The 12,649-nt window shown below is 40.3% G+C and overlaps 1 protein-coding gene across 1 annotated transcript in view; it reads left to right on the top strand.

Annotated features, from left to right (window-relative positions):
• Positions 1-5,043: 5,043 nt before the first annotated feature.
• The window catches only part of LOC127419663 (neural cell adhesion molecule L1.1-like), a 165,426-nt gene continuing 157,820 nt past the window's right edge, over positions 5,044-12,649 (top strand). Inside the window, exon 1 of the mRNA XM_051661231.1 lies at positions 5,044-5,182. The gene's annotated coding sequence lies outside the window, so the exon portion shown is untranslated. The remainder of the gene's footprint in view (positions 5,183-12,649) is intronic.

Raw genomic sequence — 12,649 nt, 5'->3', positions numbered from 1 at the left:
ATAGAGGAAATTTATTTTTATTTTTTTTTCTAGTATATTTTGTGGAATAGAATAATCTAGTGGAATAAAATAAGACGTTTTGGAGGAAAATGGAGTGAACAGAACCAGAATTACATGCTTTCAAAGTTAGGACAAAAAAAAAAAAAGATTAAAAAAAAATCTTTTCATCATAAGATTGTAAACATATACAATATTATTTAGGAATAATTGGAGTCTTTTTTTATATGGGCGGATTTCAGAAAAATGTGACAAATTTTTGGCAATTAGTCCACAGTATGTGTAAATGGTGAACTTTTAGATTTGAGTATGAAAAATTGCAGGTGGCAGCTCAAAAATGCTCTAGAGCTGAAGAGGTTTTAAGCACAATATGTTTTATTATACTTATAAATATATTTGTTTAGTTACATTATACTATCATATATTATAGATCTCCTACCCCAACCCCATCCCTAAACTTAACCGCTTGTAAATAATATAAACATATCAGTCAGGTAAATATAGGTCACAATAATTTTATTTACTGTAGGGCTTTACTGGTTGTTTAGATCAGTGTTACTATCAGAAATAATTAATAATTATTTCTTTAGTTATTAGCTAATATTAATTAATATTTAAATTAAATAATAGAATCTATCTCATTAAAACCTCATATGGGGCTCCAGTAAATGTAGTGCGCTACGTTTAGGAGCGGGTTTGGTTATTAGCAATAATTAATAAATATCAAAGATAATTATTCATTATTAAAATCAATAGAATATTGATGAGAATCAATGTTAGCTTTTTTTAATCCTTTAAATCAACAATTATCAAAGATAATTGTTAATTGTTAACATCGATGAAACATTAATTAAAATTAACACTAGCTTATTGATCATTCAAATTCAACAATCATCAAAGATAATTATCAATTATCAAAAATCAATAGAATATTAATAAGGATTCATTTTGACGGGGCACCACCCTGGAGTCAGGGACTAATAACCAGATAGTATAACAGTCTCAATATTACATTGTTTTCATCCGAAAAATATCGATTTTCGGGACAAAAAAAACAATGAATGAAGGCTTGAATCTGAGCACTGACATCCTGTCAGCATGACACAGGTGTATGCAAAACAAACCAAAACACTTCTCTTTGTAATATAACAAAGTTTATTTATGCAGTAATATCAATTAATAATTAATACAATGCAGTCAATAAACTTCCGACTTACAACTACAAACTAAACAGTGATATGATTAGATATGGAAATCAAAATAATCCTATAACACATGAGGGTGTGTGTGTGTGTGTGAGAGCGAGTGTGTGTGTGTGTGTGTGTGTGAGGGACGCGCACAAAATGGCGGATGTGACTCTCGTGGAGAGTATGTCACGCGAGACTTCCGGCCAGAGAATATGGCCGCGAATGTGGGTGGAGAGAAATGGTCAATGGTGTCTACCAGTTACCGCGTGTATCCGCTTGTACAATAGCTTAGGGACAAAGCTGAGCTTTATCACGAAGCTATCTACTAGCCAAAAATGTGTTCGAGAAGGTTTGTGAGGGGTCACGTGTGTGTGTGTGGTTAGTACGAGCGAGAGAGAGAATTAAGTGACTGCCCCAAAGCCTGTTTCGCGATCGTGGGAGAGAAAGCAACTGTTAGTTTATCACTCAGAGACGCGGTGGACGGCTTGTAAACCATCCCACGGTCTTTGATTCTTTAATGGATAAACTCAGTTTGCCGGTCTCACCCACGATGGCAGAAATGCACAACAGTCCAATGTGGTTGGACTACAATACAGCAAATCAAATTCGTGATAATTAATACCCTGAGTATTAGCAATGAGCGGACATGGTGGTCCGTAAACTGTACAAGTAATAACCTTGATACACAAGAATAACACACTATAATATTCTATCTCTGCCCAGATGTAAACCTCTTACTTGAATCCTTGTGCCACGAGGCTACACCTGAGAGCAGCGATGAGCTGCATCTACGCACGGAATCCCGGAAGCATTTCAGAGGTATTTCTACTCCTGATGATGTCATGGTTGAGGTGTGTTCTGTCGTGTGCCTCATCCAATAGGAGTTGAGAGTTCGATCCTTTAGTGAGCAAGGCTTCATGGGATTTGTAGTCTGTTTTGGACTCCCTTTGTTTGATTTTGGCACGATTTTTATCAGTAAAATTTATGACTTGGTATGTGGGCCTGAGTTAGGTTTTACAACTGTGTTAGGCCTGCCTTTGTCTTCTATCTGAATTCATGAGGCCCAACATTACATTACACTATAATATAGATATTCTTGAACACCTTACCCCACCCCTATGCATAAACCTAACCAATTCTCAACAATATAAATGACAACAAGCAGATACAGTAAAAGTAAATACATTTTTTTTTTTTTAATTACCCCCCAAAAATGACAAAAAACACTATAAAAGTCAGGTTGGAATCTGAATGTTAAGGTGGGAAACTGGTAAAGACTTCAATTTAGACCTGTTCCTCACACAAAGCCATTACACAGCCTCGGAAGATCTGGAATACAACACACGAAGAGGATTACTTTTATAATCATTTTATTGTGCTTTGGGTGCAGCTTGGACATTCAAAAATGGTGTCCCATGGCAAACCAAATGAAAATGAATTGATGAAGCACTGAGTGAATGAAGACAATAATTTCCTTTAATTTCATTGAAAATGTAGCCTTTGGATTGTTGTAATCCTCCCAAATTAGTTGAATATGACATCAGGGTGACATTTAAAATACTGGCCAAGGCGTTTTGAGGGTGCAGGCAAAAATTAGCTGTATCATTACAAAAATTAGCTGTATCAAAAAGTATATATTATTATAAGAGTGTGTTGGACTGAGACATATTGCCAACATCTTTTGTGGTCCACAGAAGAAAGAAAGTCATGCAGGTTTGGAACAATATGGGGATGAGCAAATGATGACAGAATTTAAATTTTTGGGTGAACTATGCCTTTAAATTTCTCACAATTTTAATCACATTTTTGCCTTCACTATTTCATCTTAAAATGTCCTGCGGCTTGAAAAATAAATTTTTAAAAGTACAGATATTCAGTTGGCAGATCTTTAAACCCTGAGCAGGGCTGGTGGTCAGCTCATATGTGTCATGACAAAGGCTGAACCCCCCTCATCCACTCCATCTGCTCATTTGACAGACTGGGCTGGGACCACCAGCTGAAGGTGGGGGTGCTGGGCTGGTTTCTTCATATTCAGCAAATGTATGTGGTTTTGCTTTTGCAGAAAGGATTAGGCAGTGAAATCACTTATGAAAAGATCTAAATAGATCAAGATAGATGGAATTTTAGCTTAAAGATAGTAATCATAATTATAATGTGGAATATCCATAGTCTCACAAAAACATGTCTAGGGCACATTTCACCCCAAAATCAGAAGAAATCAAATAAAAAGAAATTCTGTTTTGCATAAGAAAAATGAAGCCTATGCCTTGTGACATTATTTTGATGACAATTAAGCCAATTACCTCCAAATTCTCATTACCAGAATGCATCCAGACTTTTTCCAATGTTTTTTTTTTGTTGTTGTTATTTATTTATTTATTTTTTTTTGCTGTAATTCCCATTATTATAAGAATTTCCCATTTTCCCACTATAGCAATTTTTCATATATTCAACTATGAAAATGTAAAAACTGTTAAAACAGCATATACTGTATTAAACAGCATATATTAAAGGCACTACAATAAATATTACTCTTGTGTGTAAATACCATACCATTTAAAGCTATTCTATCACTATTACTAATTTTTGGCATTACAAAAATATATGTGATTTCTCTCTCTCTCTCTCTCTCTCTCTCTCTCTCTCTCTCTCTCTCTCTCTTTATAAGATTGCTTCAGTTACTTTGAAGGGATAGTTTACCCAAAAATGAAAAGTATTTACTCATCATCACTCAAATCCATATTACTTTCTTTCTCCGATAGAACAAAAAGAGATGGCAGAATGTTAATGACTGATATACACTATGTGGCCAAAGGTTTGTGGACACCATATGTGCATGATGAACCTTCAATTTCAAAACCTTAGGCATCAATTTCCCCCTTTGGTGCAATAACAACTTCCACTCTTCTAGGAAGGCTTTCCACTATACTGTATGTAGTGACATGGCTGCAGGGATTTGTTCCCATTCAGACACAAGTGCATCACTGAGGTCCGGCACTGATGCTGGGCAATGGGGCCTGGCTTTCAGTTGGCATTCCAATTCACCCCAAAGGTGTTCAGTGGGGTTCAGGTCTGGGCTTTGTGCAGGCCAGTCAATTTCTTCCACATCAGACACAGTAAACCATTTCTTTATGGACTTTGCTTTGCGCACAGAGGCATTTTCATGCTGAAATAGAAAAGGGCTCTCCCCAAACTGTTGCCATAAAGTTGGAAGCACTGAATGCCCTAGAATGCCATTGTTTGGAGTAGAATTATGATTTATCTTCTCTGGTATTAACGGAGTAACCAAACTTTTTAATTAGAAGGGGGTGTCCACATATTTTTGGCCATATAGTGTAGCATCAGTCTCTATTCACTTTCATTGCGTCTTTTTTCCATACAGTAAAAGTGAATTGTGACATTCTGCATAACTACTTTTGTGTTCCACGGAAGACAAAAAAAAAGTCAGATTTGGAACAAGAGAATTTTGATCACGATGACAGAATTTTGGGGTGAACTATCCCTTTAAGCAAAATATAATTTCCACTTTTTTGTTCTTTGATTTTGGGGTAAATTTATGACTTTGTTTTTGACAGGTTTTCAGAGTTCCTTTCAGAAATTAGCTCTAGAAAAAGAATTTGTACTGTGGAGGGCTAAATCTATTTCTGTATGAGTGCTGTGAGGGGTACAGATATATACTGTAAAAAGAAAAGCAAAAACCTTTCCATTGTGAGAAAGGAAGGGGCTGGGTGGTACAGAAATAACAGAGAAAGAGATGATGTCACATGTGCTCAGCTTCCAATCAGAGGCGAGAGGGAGGGCAAATGGAGAAAGAGAGAGGGAGGAGGAGCAGATTGCTGGAGAAAGGCAGAAAGGGTGTGTTTTTCCTTCACTGCAGCATCCGTCAAGGGTTCACCCATTGGGTGGGATGAACAGAGAGAAAGACAGAGTAAGGCGTGTCACCGTACCGAAAGATTGGAGACTGTGTTCTACCCTAAACCTTCACACTACCTGCAAAGGTAATATCTGCTGAGCACCCTTAATCATGTCACAGATTGTAAGACAACAGAAGTGTGTGTTTGGGTGTGTGCGCATGTGAATGTGTGTGATGGAGATATCTTAGTTATCAGGTACCAAATACAGCTTGAACACACCTTGGCCTTGTGTGTATTCACATGTGATGGGGCTCCATAGATTAAGAATTAATATTGGAAATATTGTGAAAATTTCAAGAGCATACATTTTTATTTTAAATCACATCATTGCAGGGTCCAAGTCTATTATTGTGTTTGGATAGCACAATTTTAAATATTTGAGACACCTGAGCAGTCTTTCTGTTGCATTATATTCTGGAGGATAATTTGTGAAAAGCCTTGTTTATTCATTGTTTTAAACAGATGCAGTGTGGTATGCTGAAATCTTACTGATTTCAGAACATATATATGATTAAATATCAAACCTATCTCTTAGGTAAAGAGATTGGTCTGTTATAGCAGACATAGCAGAAACAAACACACTCAAATTCTACAGAACTTTATGGAACTCATTGTCATTTGTGTCCTCTCCTTCAGAGATATCTGAACACAGATTCAGAAACGCCATCACCTTAGCAGAACAAAGTATTGACTTAGAGAGTATGTGGAGACTGTAGACTTCAGAACATATATATGATTAAACAAATCTCTGACTCAGACTTACCCCGGTACTTTGAGCAATGCTCTCCGCTTACTAGCTGTCTCCATCTATCTATGTGTGCCTCTTGCTCACTCTGATGCAGAGAGTGATTTAATGTTTTGATTGATGTGAGGAGTGATCTAATGTTGTGAGACGTGTGATGTGAGGATTGATCTGTTACTGAGAGTAATCCGATGCTTAGAGGAGTGATCTGGTGTTGTTAGGTGTGATTGGATGCTGAGAAGAGTCATCTGATGCTGACAGGAGTGATTTGATGCTGTGAGGAGTGATCAGATGCTCTCAGGAGGTATTTGATGTTGAGAGGAATAATCTGATGCAAAGAGGAGTGATATGATGTGATGGGAGTAATCTAATGTGGTGAGGAGTGATCTGATGCTGAAAGGAGGAATCTGATGCTGAGATGAATGCATCAGGAGCACACCAACCACATATTCTATAATTATTCTAATTAGTGAATTATAATTATCATAACAATGGGTCATTTCATTGTTATACAATAAAATACCATATAATTCTTGTTTTTGTGTGTGTGTAACTACTCTGCTATTAATTAACAAGTAACAAGTAGTCTGATGTAAACATTAACTCTTAAGTAGATATTAAAGGTTCACTCAGTAACTTTTGTGTTTGTGTCATCTTGGACTTACATTGACACCTAGCGGCTTGGATGCAGCATCATTCAAAATCAATAGTTTTTAGTTTCAGATGCCATTTTAGAAATTCACCATTCACAGTCAGCCATGAAAGTGTCCAATATCAGGCAGTTACAGAGATTAAGCCAGTAGTATTTGGCTGGTCATGTGATTCTAACATGGCAGTCCCCATGTGCGGACCCTCTCCATGTAGAATAAAACAGCTTTTATAAGGTTAATTATATGACTGGAGTCTTTATCTCATGTAATTGATCATGATCTTATACCCATGTTTCAAAATTACCACTGATTTCTTTAGGAGGAAAATGTTTTTAATGAGGAAAAAATGACTGAGTGCCCCTTTAATCCAGGAAGCGCTACTCTTTCATATCTATTAATGCAATTTAAGAGAAAGTTTTGTTGGAAACGTTTATGCTGTGCCTGCTACCATCTCAGATAACTGGTGATTGACACCTATATAAGCAACTTTCCTGGCCACTGCAGTGCTGTATAAACAGAGTGCATTAACATAACCGAAACTGCACTTCATCACATTTACTGGGCTGCAAGACACAGACAAAAAACAAGCCAACAAACTTTTTAGACAAATTAAATCTTCTACAGTAGCATTTGTGTGTGTTTGTGTGTCAGACAGAGTCTTGTCTGTTTATGTCTGTTTGTGTTTGTTAGATTTAAAAGCAAGCTTGCATGTAGGCATCTGAAATACTGGATATTTTCTGGCTAAACGTAATGCTGGACAACAGATACAAAAATATGAGGAGAAAGGAGTGGAACAGTTCATAGAATAGATTGTAAATGTAAAATCTAGAACAGATTCAATGCAAAAGAACAGAGTTTCAAACCAAGATTTCTGCATTACTGATTTACTGAATTCATATAATGGAACAATTAAAGGGAAAACATTTTCCTCCTAAAGAAATCAGTGGTAATTTTGAAACATGGGTATAAGATCATGATCAATTACATGAGATAAAGACTCCAGTCATATAATTAACCTTATAAAAGCTGTTTTATTCTACATGGAGAGGGTCCGCACATGGGGACTGCCATGTTAGAATCACATGACCAGCCAAATACTACTGGCTTAATCTCTGTAACTGCCTGATATTGGACACTTTCATGGCTGACTGTGAATGGTGAATTTCTAAAATGGCATCTGAAACTAAAAACTATTGATTTTGAATGATGCTGCATCCAAGCCGCTAGGTGTCAATGAAACTCACTCTCATCCCATCCCAGATGTGTATGACTTTCTTTCTTCTGCAGAACACAAACGAAGATTTTTAGAAGAATATCTCAGCTCTGTAGGTCTATGCAATGCAAGTGAATGGTGGCCGAACTTTAAAACTGCGTTTCCACTGGCGTGATAGAAATCCACTCATTGCAGTTTACAATGCTAGGGAACAGCTTGCTCTGTGCCGCTGTCAATCCCACAGTCCACCTCACAAACATGGCGCTCGGCGTCCATAGGATGAATTGAAAACGCTTTCTCAGCTTCGGTCAAAACGCTCCAGTGGACACGTACTGTAAAGGTCCAAAATCAAATAAAGGCAGCATAAAAGTAATGCATATGACTCCAGTGGTTAAATCCATATCTTCAGAAATGATATGACAGGTGTGGGTGAGAATCCGATAAAAACTGGAGTATTATGGATTACGTTTATGTTGCCTTTGTGTGCTTTTTGGACCTTTAAATTCCGGTCACCATTCACTTGTATTGTATGAACCTACAGAGCTGAGATATTCTTCTAAAAATCTTTGTTTGTTTTCAGCAGAAGAAAGAAATTTATACTTGTATGGCATGAGGGTGAGTAAATGGTGGGTGAACTATCCCTTTAATGAACAAGGCTCATTTGCATTCATAGGTTTTCATTCGTAAAGTGTACATACATTTTTGTACATTTGGACAGACGCTCAAAACATACATCAACGTATTGACAGTATCTAACACGTAAACCTGGTCACGTATGTACATGTATACTTATGAATTTTATGAACCCCCTGAAGACTATTAAAAACTGAAATTGCTAGAACCTTTTAAGGGGACAACCCCATAACAACACAAACCCATAGAGATAATCTCATTTATCAGTAAATGATGGAGAAACATTGAACATGAACTTAAACCCTTTCATATACAGGAAATACAGAGCTCCAATAAACAGTTTAGTAAAATACAAATCAATATGGATATTTGGGAGTGTGCAAATGTTTGCTAGTGCATTTATTAAAGCACATAGATCTGTTGTTATGTTGTGGTCATTTGCTAACTATGCTGTGCTCAAGTGTGTGATGAGGTCATTAAATGAGTATTATCATAAATAAACAAACAAACACATCAATGGGGAAAGATTATTTGATTACAGGCATTAGGAAATACTTAATTGTTTTCAGCTTGTCTCTAAGAGGAATAGAAATGACAGACTCAATGTTCAGACCAGCAGCTAAATGAATATCTCCTTACATCTGCTGGTCTGAACATTGAGTCTGGCATTTCTGTTCCATCACACACTTCCTGTGGCAGATATCTGTAAGGTAATACAGTTATACCCATTAGAGAGACCAGTATGAACAATGAAGACCAGGAGTCAAAGCTGAGTTTCAATCAGTTGAGACAGAGTTTACTAAAGACAAATTTCTCCACATTGTCAAAGGCAAAAGACAGAATTAGAAATTGAGTTGAGAATCTAACCTCGAACTAACTTGTAAAATGGCTAACAATTATAGGCAAATGCAACTATAATTGTGAGTTGATGTCATCTTTATAAGCTTACAGGCTTCTGATAGGTTAACCATACAGATATTTACGAAAACTATCCAAACATAGTGAACTGTTGATCTATGCAAAATATGTTATTTAGAAACATAACACTAATTAGCTGTAACCACAGTCTCAGTTGGTCAGCAGATAAGGGTCAAAGGTAATCATAAATCCAACAGGACCCTTCTGGTGCCAGAAGGAGACTGAGTAACATCCAGTCACCTGGCTCCAATCACTCCAACAATTCCTGTAATCGATTTAGATAAATGCTATAGGAGAGATTGAGAAATACAAAGAAAAGGAAGAAAAGGCTGCATTTTAAGAGAAGAGACTTTATCTTCTTAAAGTCAAATGTCATCGAGACCTACAGATAAACCAAAGCTCGTACGTACATGCTTTTAGGGCCTGCAGACTCAGAATATTTTTAGGTAAAAGGGTACAAAAGGTTCATTCTTTGGCATTGTTCGACAACCTTATGCAATGTCACAACATTTATTTCCATGCAGAGTTGCATTAATTTTTGGACGAGATCTTGTATTGATGACTGGAGTGCCGAACCACTGTGAAGTCTTCTCCAGCACATCCTAAAGACTTTCAATGGGGTTAAATTCAGGACTCTGAGGTGGCCAATTCATGTGTAAAAATGATTCCTCATGCTCCCTGAACCACTCTTTCACAATTTGAGCCTGATGAATATTGGCATTGTTGTCCTGGATTATGCCCGTGCCGTCAGAGAAGAAAAAATACATTGACAGGATAACCTGGTCATTCAGTACATTCAGGTCAGCTGACTGCATTTTATTGCCGCATAACATTGCTGAGCCTAGACCTGACCAATTGAGGCAACCCCAATCCAGAGGCTTGTACAGTGGGTACTATGCATAACGGGTGAATTGCTTCATGCACTTCACTTCTTACCCTGACACGCCTATCGCTTTAGAATAGGATAAATCTGGACTCATCAGACTACATGACCTTTTCCCATTGCTCCACAGTCCAATCTTTATGCTCCCTAGCAAACTGAAGTAGTTTTTTCCAATTAGCCTCACTAACAAGTGGCTTTCTTGTGGCAACACTGCTGTTTAGTCCCAATTCTGTAAGTTCTCGTCATATTGTGCATAAGGAAATGCCCTTACTTACACTATTAAACATAGACGTGAGTTCTACTGTCTATTTTGTACGATGTGAATTCACCAATAGTTTTAGAGATCTATGATCACGATCATTCAAGATTTTTTTCTGACCATATTTCTTCCGCGAAGCTGACAGTTCACCACTATTCTTCCAGGTTTTAATAATGCATTGGACAGTTCTTAGTGCAGTTCCAGCAATTTTAGAAATCCAGTTGTTAGTTGTTCCCTATCTGTCACTCACTCGACGTTTTTCAGTGTAGTGACACTAGGGGTCACTCTTGGGAGCCCCAAACACCTCTGCTTTTCTAAAAGGCCAATGAGAATTGGCGAGTGGAATTTGCATGCCACTCCCCCGGACATACGGGTATAAAAGGAGCTGGTATGCAACCACTCATTCAGATTTTCTCTTCGGAGCCGAGCTGTCCAGTGCACTGAATTCAATTCCCTCCAAAGACACACCTCAAAACTGCTGGATTTACGGTGCATTTCAGCGGCTTCTCCCCCTCTGCACCCTTGGAGTGCAGAGAACGCACCTGGGCGCTTCGGCAGAGCGAAAATAAGAGAGTATATTCTAAAAGAGTATATTTTCATTCACAAAAAGAGCGGCACACACGGAACGTCTTTTTAAAGATGTCTTTCCGTTTGTGTGTTATTCCTGGTTGCGATCCTTATCTCTCTGCTTCTGACGGCCACGATCGCTGTCTTACGTGTCTGGGCACTGCCCACGCGGAGAAATCGTTTGTGGATGAGTCATGTCCTCATTGCGAGAACATGACCATGGCAACGTTGCGGTCACAGCTTGCTTCCGCACCGGTCCTTCTACCTACGGGTTTGAGGCCGCATCGGTTAGCACTGGTGGCGATTTGGGAACATCAATGGAACCTTTTACTGCCTGGTCCCAGTCTTTCAGCTCCCCCGCTCTCACTACCCTCGATGGTGGAGCGGCCAGGGGGTATTCTGTGATCCCCCAGGTGGATAAGGCGCTTGCGGTGCACTTGTGTCTGCAGAGCACCGCCACCTGGCGCAGGTGCCCGAAGCTCCCGTCCAGGGCCTGTAGGTTTATGTCATCCCTGACGACTGTGGCCTGCGGTGCCGCTGGACAAGCCTCCTCCGCCCTGCACGCCATGGCTCTCCTGCAAGAACACCAAGCCAAGGCACTAAAAGAACTGCACGAGGCTAGTTCTGACCTGGGATTGATGCAGGAACTGCACTCGGTGACCAACCTTGCTCTCCGGCGACAAAGGTCACGGTGTGGTCTCTCGGGCAGGCAATGTCCACCCTGGTGGTTCAGGAGCACCACCTTTGGCTCAACTTGGTCGAGATGGGAGAGGCGGACAAGGCACGGTTCCTTGACGCCCCTATTTCCCAGGTTGGTCTGTTTGGCGACGCTGTTGAGGACTTTGCCCAGCAGTTCTCGGCGGTGAAGAAGCAGACGGAGGCCTTACAACATATCCTGCCCTGGCGCGGCTTAAGACCCCACACCCTGTCTGCTCGTCACCAAGGGTGTCCTCTTGCAGCAACAACACCGGCTCCGCCGCAGCCCACCCCCGTGGCCCGGCTCTGGCGTGGAGCCCTCCGCAGGAAGCAGACGCCACCCGTCTCGAGGCCAGCCGCTAAGAACCTGAGGAAGGTTTCAAAGCCCCCCCGAGACAGGCGACCCCGGGGAGAGGAGAACCGCTTCTCTGGAGCTGGTCGACAGACCACTCCATCCCCCGGTGGAGGGCCAGGAGGAGAATCTTTTATTGCCGCATGCCCAGGAGGCTGTGGCACCCAAAAGCCTGACAAAAGAATGGTTTCCTCGTCTCCTAGGTCACATGTCCTGTGCGCACGGCCGTTGTCACAACCAGCATCCACCGTCCCATTTTGGCAGGTATGGTGCTCCAGTGGTGGACCCCCCACCCCTGTGCACCCAGCTGTGGCACAAACACACGGGATTGGTTCTGGTGGACTACGGGGACGAGATTCCTCCTCCCACCTCCTCAGCCAATCTTATGGTGGGTGGCAGGAGCCAAGTAAGTGCTTCGATGTGTGGCTCGCGCTTTCCAACCCATAGCGATGGCTGACACGGACCGTTCAACTTGGCTACGCGATTCAGTTCGCCAGGCGCCCGCCCAGATTCAGCGGTGTCCGCTTCACCTCGGTGAAGGGTGAGAACACCGCTACATTGCGTGCGGCGATCGCTCCCCTTCTGCGCAAGGGCATGATAGAGCCTGTCCCTCCAGCCGAGATGAAGAAAGGGTTCTA

Source organism: Myxocyprinus asiaticus, chromosome 29, assembly GCF_019703515.2.
Source record: "Myxocyprinus asiaticus isolate MX2 ecotype Aquarium Trade chromosome 29, UBuf_Myxa_2, whole genome shotgun sequence".
Lineage (NCBI taxonomy): Eukaryota > Metazoa > Chordata > Actinopteri > Cypriniformes > Catostomidae > Myxocyprinus > Myxocyprinus asiaticus.
The sequence above is the reverse complement of the archived record's forward strand: the minus strand, read 5'-3'. Positions and strand labels throughout refer to the sequence as shown.